Source organism: Hemicordylus capensis, chromosome 4 (assembly GCF_027244095.1).
Source record: "Hemicordylus capensis ecotype Gifberg chromosome 4, rHemCap1.1.pri, whole genome shotgun sequence".
Classification (NCBI taxonomy): Eukaryota; Metazoa; Chordata; class Lepidosauria; order Squamata; family Cordylidae; genus Hemicordylus; species Hemicordylus capensis.
In genome coordinates, this window is record NC_069660.1 from 245,641,343 (window position 1) to 245,653,963 (window position 12,621).

General features: G+C 42.0%; 1 pseudogene; it reads left to right on the forward strand.

The window, feature by feature from the left end:
* The first annotated feature begins 4,023 nt into the window (after positions 1–4,023).
* LOC128325506 (uncharacterized) lies at positions 4,024–4,112 on the forward strand (annotated as a pseudogene).
* The last annotated feature ends 8,509 nt before the right edge of the window (positions 4,113–12,621 follow it).

The following is a 12,621-nucleotide window of genomic DNA, read 5'->3' on the forward strand; positions in this document are numbered from 1 at the left end:
TGGCGATTGTGAGGCCACATAGTGTGGTGAGAAGGAAATCAATGGCAGATCATCTGAGGGAAGGTAAGAATGCTCCTGCCTCCCCTGCTGCCCTCCTCAGCCCCAGGATAAATGGTCATGAGAACGAATTTACTGGCTATTATGTCTGAAGTTAGGCATGCTAAATTGTCCTTTTAATTTCAATGGTACCTAGTCAGGATGTCAGCCCCTGGCTATTAGTTAGGATAACTCTATGTAACTTCATGTTCCGAAGCAGCATAACTCTGAATACCACTTCACGGTGGGAGGGCAACACAGGTGAAGGCTATTGACTTCATACCCTTCTTGTGGGCTTCCCAGAGGTGTCTGGTTGGTCACTGTGGGGAAGTGGATACTTGACTTGACAGACCTTTGGTTCCTCTTATGCTCATATGGCAAGATTGGTTATTGGGTCCTGGGGTGGAGCACACCTGGATCTACCAAAGCCAGTTTGTTATCAGTGACTAGAGACTTAGGATTATAAGAAACACAAATGCAAATCTCTGCTTAGCTGTATGGCTGGGATGCTGCTCAGTTTGAAGACCATGAAGGGAGGGTGGGAACCAATATAATAAACGACAGTGGGGAAACAGCTGCAAGTTTATGGTCCAAGGAGAAAAGGTAGCATTAAGAAATAGAAGCGGAAAGTCACTTTTTTAAAAAGTAAGGGGTATTATTATTATTCTGTGTATGTCAGTATTAAGGGGAAATCCCTCAAATTTCTGTAAGTATCCAGCATCTTAAAAATCAAAAGAGGGAAGCCATCCAAACATTCACATTCTGTAAACAAACACTAATACTCTTGAGTGTGAAAAGCTGGCTTAGCAGATAGAATTGATAATGCTGTGGTGCACTGGAGCAATTTTCCACAGAAGCATGAATGAGGTATGATTTATGGCTGGCTCAAGTGAGCTACAAATAGCCCTTGATCATTCCCGGCCATTCACAGGGTGTGGAGCTACCTTGTCTTTCCAAACTTAGTAGCAGCACTTTTAAAACTCTGTCTTGTAATTTTATAGTAGCAGAATCTCAGTGAGTCAAAACAGAATTATCGTCCTACAGAACAAGGACTCCTACTTTAGAGTGTTTTAGCCAAAAAAATTAGGCAACAAGGAATCCGGACTTTCTGCAAAGATGCAGAAAGTTTACTTTGAGATGCAGTTAATCTGACTTGGACATTTTGGACTTTACTTTTTTCCTCGGGGCAAGGGGAATTGGACTCTGGCAGTACATAGTTTCCAAACATAAGGAGTCCTGTGCATGATTATTTATACTGGAAGCCATTAGACCTCAACTATGACTTCAGTGGGAATATGTCCAGGACACAATCTGAGGGCACAGGATACAGCCATCTTGCTGAAGCTAAGCTGGTCTAGTTCTGGTCAGTGCCTGGATGGACAATCCCCTAGGAATGCCATGTAAGCCATCTTGAGTCCCATGATTATACCAAGAATACTTTCAAAGCACTCAAGGGAGTCCAGGTTTCATTCAAGAGAATTCAACATGCTAAAATCAAGAGACATCTAGTCCATTCATATTGCACCAGAACCATATCATGTGGTTGCTCGGTGACATGAAGTGATCTTATATGACGTGACTGTAGGCCAATCTAAACTGGTTTCCATTGCGTGAAAATACTCCAAGAAAATAACTTTATATCTGTTACTTTATATCTGTTGATTAGCAATTAGGTGTCTGCTAGAAATCTGTGGGAAATGACTTATCCGTGCACATGGTGAGCCAATGGAAGTGCCAGTATTCAGAAGATGGTAGTTTTAGCACATGGCAGGGAACCCGTATTCATCATGAGTATGATGGTATACAAAAAGCTTGATTTTGTGATGTGGTAACATCTGCATATCATAGTCAAAGAGACTATGCAAGAAGATTCCATGGATATTACAATGCTTATAGTTACAAGAGCTTTGAGATCTTCATGTTTAGAGTTGAAGTTTTCTTAGTGTATGATTTCTATGAACCAAAGAGAACACCCCACTGACCCAGCTGATATTTAACCCAGAGTTATGCCAAGTTCTTGTTATGATCTCTCTTCTTGTCCCAACAGTGCATCAAGATGTATGCAGCAGACACAGTTCTGGAATCCACCTGACTTTAATGGATGCCCTGGTGTCTCCAGAGCATGTTCTCATACCTCTCAAAGGTAATATTAGAAGTAGTATGCAGATAATGAACTATCAGTGTGTAAGAAGAAACACATGGTCTTCTCATAATCAAGGTTATTTTTCTTATTTAGGTATATATTTATTTAGGTATATATTTTAGAAATTCTTTAGATGTAAGTGACAGATGCAACAAGACTCTAAGGCCGCATTTGCAAGTAGCATGAACCTGCAGTTAAACGGGGCAGAGGTTGGAGCTCTGTTACATCACAATGCATGCAACTACAGTTTCACTGCAAAAGCAACCAGAGGTTTGCCTTGCCAAACTCCAAATTGAACCTTTGGTTTGTAGTGAGTTTTGCCACCGCAACCCGAGGTTTTCCGCAGCGGAGTTACGTCCGAATATGGACGGCACCATAACCATGGTTTCGTTCGCTGTCGGGAACCATAATCACAGAGATAGCAGCACAGACCTGTCCAGGATCATGTCCACTCCATGCTTGCGCCACTTCTCGCTGGCCTTGCTCCATCCCTGTCTGATCCAACAAAGCAGTTGCCCGGCAACAGGGACGCTGCGACGTCCCATCCAAAGCTTGTCAGCCTGTCAAATGGCAAAGTCATAGAGGGACATGTCTTCTTCCCGCTCTGTCCTTTGTCCTCCCTCCTGGCAATCAGGAGAAAAAGGGGATGGGATGGCAAGACAGGCACTATGTGCTTTGCACCCCAAAAATGAAGTGACAAAGATGTATGTTCACAAGCACATGCACTTGAGGTGGCAGCATCAGCAGGACAACCATTAGAGTGCTGGGACAGCAACGTGTGGCAGGGCAGCCATACCTGAGGGACAGAAGACCAAAGGTTTTGTTGAGTCTAAGGTCCTCTCCAGTAGACTGGCCCTCTCATGAGAGTGCTAGTCCCTGGCAGCAAGCCACTATAAGGGCAAGAGTGTGGTTTGAACTCCGTGGACTGATTTTGCTGGGTTGAGCCCTCACAAGAACATCCTTGGTCCCAACAGGTGAGACCCAAGGATCTTTTCCCTTCCCTCACCTCCCAGAGTCAGACACTTGGGGTGGTGTACAAAAAATAAAATAAAATAAAATAAAATAAAATAAAATAAAAAATCCCGTCCCATGTTCCCTTTCCTTTCCTGAGTAACAGGAAAACAGTGCCCCCAGATTCCCTCCCCCCACCAGAAATTGTGCTTGTGCGAGGCAGTTTTGTTGTGGGGATATTATGAGGAGGGTGGTGCAATTGCTGTCAGAAGAAGAGATTGAATGACATAGCATTTAAAGGGATTAAAATGCCCTTTCCCCGCAGAGCATGGGTGGATCATTCCGAAAAGGCATGATCGTGCTCAGCACCCCCCTTCAAAGATCGTGGCCAGTGGCTGCCACCCTGGAGACGTGCTGATGATTGTTCAGAGTCTGGCAAGGTGCTACGGAGCTTGCTGGGATGCAGCCTTGGCGGACCAGGAAAAGGGAGGAATTCCCCTGTCCAGAAAACAGAGATTGCTGGACCATGGTTGGATGAACATCTGTGATTTGAAAAATTCACTGTTTGAAAAATTAACTGCAGGTCCAGCAACCTCCGGTTTCATGTTACGTGCGAATGTGGCCGAAGAGACAGATCTTGCTGGTTTGCTTTTATCCTCAACACTATTTGCTCAGTAAAAGGCATGCCAAGGATTCTCAAACTGGACTACATGGTTCATCTTTTAGAAGCCTATAGGTGTGCTTTCTCTGATCTTTTAAAGCAATAAAATGGCAATTAGAAAGGAAGCAATATATGTACTTGGCAACCTTGAAAACTTATTCTATAGATACAATAACACTTTCCTTACCTCACCTTCGGTTAGTTTTCTTTGTTGGTTTAGGAAATTATCATTATTGCTTCTCGGCCTTTTGGCTAAGATCAAGTGTAGGAAATTATCATTATATTTAATTAGTTTATTTTAAAAATGTATATCCACCTTTCCTAAACAGCAGTCAACCAACACCAAAAGCCTCCCAGAAAAGTGACATCCAAATGGTGAAATATAGATAGTGATGAGGAAAGGTAAGCCTCCATGGAGGGCATTCCAGAGCAATAGTGCCACAATTTCAGCATGGGGATGCAGAGCAGGGCCTCTGTTCAGAGCATATGGCAGCAAATAATATGGGAAGCACCTATTTGCATAGAAGATTCTGAAATCCTGCCTCCATGTGTGTATAGCCAGCACCATCACATGATGTTCTGCTGCGTAAAATGGCATCTTCCATCCTCATTTTCTTTTTTACTACTAAATTAACAGTCGCACACCAATTTTGTCCTTCTTTTACAGCTTCCTTTTTATCCTTCCGTTTCTTTCAACCTTCCTCTTAGGAAGGGTGAGAGGAGCCATTGTGTCTTCCTTCCTCTGCAGGTCATCCATGGAGCGGGTGCTGGGTGAGTCGCTGTGCTGCCTCTGGGAACCAGCCCACCATCTGCCTTGAAGCATCTGCTTCACTCTGCTTCATGGTAGGGTCAGCCCTGCTCTCATAGTCCCTACCTGCTGCATCGTGATGTGTATAGCTGAATAGAACAGTTAGAGGATTTGGCAGAGTTATAAAATTAACTAGGGGAAAGCCACAGCAATAAAAAAAGATATGCAGCTATACCTTGTCTAATTTTTGAACAAAAGATATAAAAATGCTATATGATTCCCCCCCTGCAATAAATAACCACTTTGTATAAAACAATGAACTGTTGCACAGCGTGTAATGCAAGTAAGTAATTACTTACATCTGTGGGGGTCGTACTCATAAATCCAGATTTTCTGAACCGTATTTTGTTGAAAAATAAACAGACAACAGGTTTATATTCAATAAGCTCTTTCATTTTATCAAATTGTTTATATGAGGCAAACCACAAAAGTATCAAGAAACAATGTTATGGGGATTTATTTATTTTTTTGGCAAGAAAAATATATTCTGTCTTGGTTATAGAGGCCTGCATATAGACTAGTGGGGCACTAGTGTAATGCTATTGCATTAGCAGGCCTGCACAACATAAGGCCCGGGGGCTGGATCTGGCCCATGGGGACTTTTTTGCTGGCCCCAGGCCTCGCCCCAAGTATTGTGCTTGAGGTGAAGTGCAAAATGCTGCCTTGCCCCATGGACCTGGGGGGGGGGTCAGCCCCCTTTCAAAACTGACTTTTGAAGATGTTGAAAGTGCATGGGGAACAAGGAAGATGAAAGGTTGCTAGGAGCCTCCTCTTCCCTCCTCATGCTGTGGGTAACTAATACTTGCTTTCATTAATATTTTTAATAATTAATTTTAATGTAATCATTAATGTGGTGAAAATTTACCTCGGCCCCTGCCTACCAAGTCATGGTTGGTTCCGGCCCACCAAGGTATTTGACTTGTGCACCCCTGCATTAGTGCAAGGATGTGGTGCAGGGATGTTGCCTAAAGCAAAGAATGAATACGACTGCATAATAAACGAGAACACCGCTGTAGAAGCAGTCTTAGGCAATTCCTTGTCAATGAGCGCTCTGCTACAACTTAACCTGTTCTTTATCACCACTGTTGTTTCTTTATCAAGATTTTTAAAAGTAAGGACTGGCTATAGTGCTTTTATGGCATACAGTATCGAGAGCCAACATGATGTAGTGGTTAGAGTGCTGGACTAGGACCGGGGAGACCCGAGTTCAAATCCCCCATTCAGCCATGAGACTTGCTGGGTGACTCTGGGCCAGTCACTTCTCTCTCAGCCTAACCTACTTCACAGGGTTGTTGTGAGGAGAAACTTAAGTATGTAGTACAACACTCTGGGCTCCTTGGAGGACAAGCGGGATATAAAATGTAAATAATAATAATAATCACCAATGTAGGGGCTTTATAAAGTGACACAGCAAAAAGACAGGTCCTGACTCCAAAGAACTAATTGGGTCATCTTATATGCTCTCAGCTCCTGGATCCTTAGGATTTAGAATGTAGTTAATGCCCAAGCTCACTAACTATGTAAAAGTACGAAGCAAACAAGCAAAAGGTTAAGATGTTTTAGAAGGTGATTTGAAAATTAACAAGGAATAACATACTGTGTGAAGTGTGTTGTTCTCCCTAACGACTTAGTTTTTGTGTTGTTGCCCTGTACGCTATGACTCGTGATGTTTGTACACAGCCCATCGACAGAAAGCCATCATAAAAATTAATTCTGTCCACAGAGTACATCATTAGTTATAAACTGCTTCGCTTTTGTCTGGTCTTGGATAAGGGCTAATTCAGACAAAGCCACGTGATACAGAGCAAAATATTTGTATCCAGAGAAAATTATTCCTTTTTATAGGATGTGTACAGAATACATTCCCAGTGAATTGTGCCTTATGTTAAAAGTGTTTTTGTTCTCACTGTATGGCAACACCAAGTGTGATACATGCCTTAATATAGGATCACTCAGAAGCAGAGGTGCTCTTACCTCTGGACTGTGGGGCCAAAGTCCAGGACCTCCACAGCCCCTAGGGCCCCCCAAATCCTCCTTAGTCTATCCTGGGTGGTGTGATCGCCCAGCAGAGCATGATGATGCTTAATTTGCAGGGGAGGGGGCTTCCAAAGGCCTTTAGGTCCAGGCCAGGCTTCAAAATTACCTAGGTGCACCTCTGCTCAGAAGGTCCATTTCTTGCCATGCTAACGTTGTATCAAAGCATCCAGTTGATAATAACAATGTGACTAACACTGTATAACAAATGAGAACAGAACTGATGACTGTGAAGAATTCTTGAATATTTCCTTGTAAATGAGAAGTATGTTATGACTTCACCTGTTCTTTATCATCACTGTTATTTCACTTTCAAGGTTTTTAAAAGTGAGAACTCTACAATATAATGGCAGTCCTCGCATTTGGGAAACAGTCCTCGTATTTGGGAAACAGGATAAAGCAAAATATTTTGCTTCAAAATGAAGTGAAGGACATAAGATGATTTGTGCAAGACAAAAGATGGAAATAATTGTTTTTTGCCAGATGTTCCAGTGTATCATCTCTGCTACCTTGTTTTTCTTTTATAATAATAATAATAATAATAATAATAATAATAATAATAATAATAATAATTATTATTATTATTATTATTATTATTATTATTATTATTATTTCTTGTTTACACAGTCAGGCAGGTGTTATTGACTGGTTTTTTTTATCCAGACATCGAGTCCTTCCCAATGGTTGAATTTTATTATCAATACTGTTGGTTATTATAGATATCGTCGCAAAATATAGACTGTTCCCAGTAAAGTTGCTTTTTGTAATTGGCTGATGGTGATTTCTGTGGCCCCTATGGTGTTGAGGTGTTCTTCAAGTTGTTTTGGAATTTTGGAATTGCACCTCGGGTGCCAGTTACCACTGGGATTATTTTGGTCTTTTTCTGCCACAGCCTTTCAATTTCAAGAAATAATAATAAAAGAAAAACAAGTTAAAATAATCGACATAGCAATACCAGGTGATAGCAGAACAGAAGAAAAAGAAATAGAAAAAAATCACAAAATACAAAGACCTACAAATTGAAACTGAAAGGCTGTGGCAGAAAAAGACCAAAATAATCCCAGTAGTAACTGGCGCCCTAGGTGCAATTCCAAAACACCTTGACGAGCACCTCAACACCATAGGGGCCACAGAAATCACCATCAGCCAATTACAAAAAAGCAGCTATACTGGGAACAGCCTATATTCTGTGATGACATCTATAATAATAACAGCAACAACAACATTGATAATAAAATTCAGCCATCCCAGGTTCTTGGGAAGGACTCGATGTCCGGATAAAACAAACCAGTCAATAACACCTGTCTGACTGTGTAAACAAGAAATAATAATAATAATAACCAGGCAGCCTCCCCTTTGCCTTCACCTCAAAAACCCAAATGCCAGTTAACAGAAAAGCAACATGAACTAAAGCAAAAAATAACTGAGCACATGAACCAAACAACCACCAGGGTTCGACTTCCAGCTCTAAAAACAGTTGCCAAAAAACAACTTGCTCAGGCATTAAAAGATGTCAATGCTGCACTTGCAGAAATAACCACCAATAATTTGCAAGAAACAAACCAACCTAATGTACAGTGCAGCAACAATAACAACACAAGAGCTCGGATAGAAGATCAGTGGACCTGTAAAAAAAGAAAGTAGTACATCACCTAAATGGAAGATTAGATTAGAAAATAAAATCTCCAGGCTTAGATCAGATGCTAGTAAATTGAAAGATATGAAAGACAAGAAGCTGAAGAATGAAAACACCAAACAGTACCTGATCCAAAAATACCACCTAGATTCAAGGAGAATTAGAGAAGTCCTGGAAATAATAAAGCAGCAAATAACAGCAGTGTCAAAGAAGATTAGCAGATACAAAGCCAGAATTACACAGCACAGGCAGAATCTCCAATTCCAGTCGAATCAGAGACGTTTCTACCAAAGAATAGAAGGAGAAACTGCAAGAAACCTAGAAACACCAAATAAAGAAGAAACAGTACAATTCTGGGGGAAATTATGGGACAATCCAATAGATTATAATAAAAAAGCAGGCTGGATGAAAGAGGTCAAAAAATGTAACCAACAAATGCAAGATCTAATAATAACACCAGAATTAATAAGGCGACGATGAACTGCATGGCTTTTGGCTTAAACACCTAACAAGCCTTCATAAACAACTATCAAAACAGTTCAATCACATCAATCATGCTCTGCACGCCCACAGTGATGTAGATAGGCTATGCCTCCCTCGCAGCTCAGGTGGAAGAGGAATGCTGCAAGTCCATCAAACAGTAGAGGAGGAGAAAAGAGGCCTTGAAGAATATATCAAGAACCATGAAGAAGATGCACTTCAAATGGTCAATAATGAGAAACTATTCAACACCAATGAAACAAAACAGGCCTACAAGAAAGAACAAGTCAAGAACCGAGCAGAAAAATGGAAAAATAAGCCACTGCATGGTCAATATTTGCACAATATAAGTGGAAAATCAGACATCACCAAGACTTGGCAATGGCTTAAGAATGGCAACTTGAAGAAAGAAACAGAGGGTTTAATACTGGCTGCACAAGAACAGGAACTAAGAACAAATGCAATAAGAGCAAAAGTCAAAAAAATCCACAACAAACAGCAAGTGCCGCCTTTGTAAAGAAGCAGATGAAACCATGGACCACCTAATCAGCTGCTGTAAAAAGATCACACAGACTGACTACAAACAAAGGCATGACAAGGTAGCAGGGATGATACACTGCAACATCTGCAAAAAATACAAGCTACCTATAGCCAAAAATTGGTGGGAACATAAAATTGAAAAAGTTGAAGAAAATGAAGATGTAAAAATATTATGGGACTTCCAACTACAAACAGACAAACATCTGCCACACAATACACCAGATATAACTGTAGTCGAGAAGAAAGAAAAACAAGTTAAAATAATCGACATAGCAATACCAGGGGATAGCAGAATACAAGAAAAAGAAATAGAAAAAATCACCAAATACAAAGATCTACAAATTGAAATTGAAAGGCTGTGGCAGAAAAAGACCAAAATAATCCCAGTGGTAATTGGCACCCTGGGTGCGGTTCCAAAAGACCTTGAAGAGCACCTCAACACCATAGGGACCACAGAAATCACCATCAGCCAATTACAAAAAGCAGCTTTACTGGGAACAGCCTATATTCTGCAACGATATCTATAACAGCAACAACATTGACTATAAAATTCAGCCATCCCAGGTCCTTGGGAAGGACTTGATGTCTGGATAAAACAAACCAGTCAATAACACCTGTGTGACTGTGTAAATAAGAAATAATAATAGCTAGTTTAATTTGTAGTTTACAAGAGAAGAATAAAACCAAACACTCATGATAACAGTCAGAGGCATAGCTATAATTGAACTATATAGCTGATAGATGGGATAGGTCTTTCATATCTCAAATGTATTTCACCAATAAACTAGTTAAGTAACTTAGACTCTACAGTGATCCCCATGCGTGTTCTTGAAATAGCTGCAGCAACTAAACTCTGCACTCGGTAACTGGAGTGGTAACTTCCTTGGTGCTCTGCTAAATAATCACAAACCCCAACATGGTCCTCAAAACTCTCACTTGGCATCCCTTATTGTTTCCTTGCATTTCTTTTGGCAGAGTTTATGTTCCTTCCTGTTCTCTTCTTCGGGGCAGGACTTCCATTTTCTGAATGAAGTCGTCCTCCCTTTTATAGCTTGCAGTCTCACTGAGGATAGTCTATGATAGCAAGGAAATGCTCGTTTTCTGCACGGAAAACCTCTTCAGACTGCAAATTCTCTCTCCTTCCCAGATCTCCCCCCCCCCAAAAAAAAGAACTTCAAAGAGAGTAATCTTCTGGGCAGCTTTCTACAGTGTTTGTATTTCATAGGCATGACTTTCTCTTATCATGTTGATGTGAAAACTTACGTCAGCGCCTGCTGCGATTTATCTCTAAAAACTCCAGGGTAAAACAGGATTTTAAAAACTCGCACATAAATTGGGATGAAGTGAAATCCAGAAGGAAAAGCCCAGCTGCAATGAGAACACATACCCTCCCCTCCCTTCCAGAGGAGATTTGGGGTAAAGACCCTGTGTGGGAAAGCTCCAGAAGAGGTTACTGCAGCGCGAAGAGTAATGCTTTAGAACTCTCTCTTTTAGCACCCACTAGCTGGGTGACAGCTTGTTCTTTGCTGTCCCCCTCACACCTCTCTAAAGATGAAGGTGGGAGGCCCAGGGGCCCATCTTCACTTTTTGTCCCAGGGCCCACTCCAACCTTGCTACACCATTATTAACAATTCAGGGGCAGCAGGTGCTAAACAGACATTATGACCTTAAAGCTAAAGAAGACAGAGCATATTAAATTGCATTTTGAAACAATCATGTTAAGCGTCCATATTCCATTAAAAAAGCAGACAAGAGCTGTAGCTCAGAGGTAGAGCATATGTTTTACATGCAGAGAGTTCCAGATTAGAGATGTGCACCAGACCAGAAAAGCTGGTGTGGCTCGAATACGAACCAGATTCGAGCCAACCGGGCCCAGTTCCATGCACCATCGAGCTGGACCCGGTTTGAGTTTGAACTGAGCCAGCTCAAAGGGGCTCGTAACTCTACAGGGAAAGGGGAATCTGGTGAGGATTCCCCTTTACCAGTAAAGGGCAAGGGGGGAGCAGGAGGGGTTCCTTAAAGCTAGATGGGACGGGAGGGGAGTAAAAAATTACTTTAAAAGTGCTGCTGCCGCCCGCAGTGGCAGCGATGGTCACAGGGGGCAGTGGGGAGGCTCCTCCCACCCCCTTCAGCCTTCCCCTGAGTAGCCTCGGCCAGTTCAGGTCCATTTTGGACCTGGTTCAGGCCTCTGCACAGGTGTAGTCACTAAAATGGCCTCCACATATGTGCAGAGGCCATTTTAGTGACCTTGATGCCTGCGCAGAGACCCAAACCAGGCCTGAACTGGACCCAAACAAGCCTGGGCTAGTCAGGGGGAAGCCAGCAGGGGTGGGGGGAGCTGCCACCACAGCCACTGGTGACAGCACTTTTAAGGTAATTTTTTACTCCCCCTTCTGCCTTATCTAGCTTTAGGGATGCCCCCCACTCTCCCCTTTACTGGTAAAGGGGAATCCTCACACGATTCCCCTTTACCAATAGAGTTCCAAGCCAGCTTGGTTCAAATCAAGCCCCGTTCGGTCCAAACTTGGAGTGGCAGAGGCCGGTCTGATTCAAACCCAAACCCTTCGAGCCAAGCCAGCTTGATGTTGAGCCCAGCTCGACCCAAGCCAGCTCGCACACCCCTATTCCAGATCCAATTCTTGGCAAACCCCAGGATGGGCAGGGAAAGACTCCTCCAATGGAGAGTCACTAGCATTCATGGTAGACAACACTGAGCTAGATGGACCAAAGGTATGACAATGGCAGATTTACTTGTGAAGCTATGTATTATTTATTTAACATATTTGTGCACCGCCCACTACCAAAATCTCTAGGCAGTTTACAGCAATAAAGACCAATCTACAGTCAAAACAGGAAATGGAGTACCAGAAAGTTGATGGCTCAATTTGCAAGACTTCCTTGGAATACAAAGGCTAATTTGAAGTTGCAATGGTTTGTTTTTCATTATAAAAACATTGCTTGAAGTATAATGGCTCACGTCCAGTCTACCTTAGGATCTCCACCCACTCAAGCCCTTCATTCTCCTTAGAACAGCCTGAAAGGTTTGTTCTGAATCCCTGCTCTAAGAGAGTGTCTGTGTAAATGATGTGTGCTGTCTTTTGTTGTCACAGTTGTGCTTGTTTTGTGTCCATCAGGGAGCAAGGTCCAGACCAGACCTTTATTTCAGGATTCAGTTGCCTGGAATGCAAGTTATTTCCAATGATGCTTAATGGCTATATGAAATTCTGGTTCTGCATATATTTGTGCTGAAGAAGCTGATTATGTTTTGCTTTGCCTTTTTAAAAAAATTAATGATCTGATGTTTCGACTAAAGAAAGGAATTGAGTTATGGA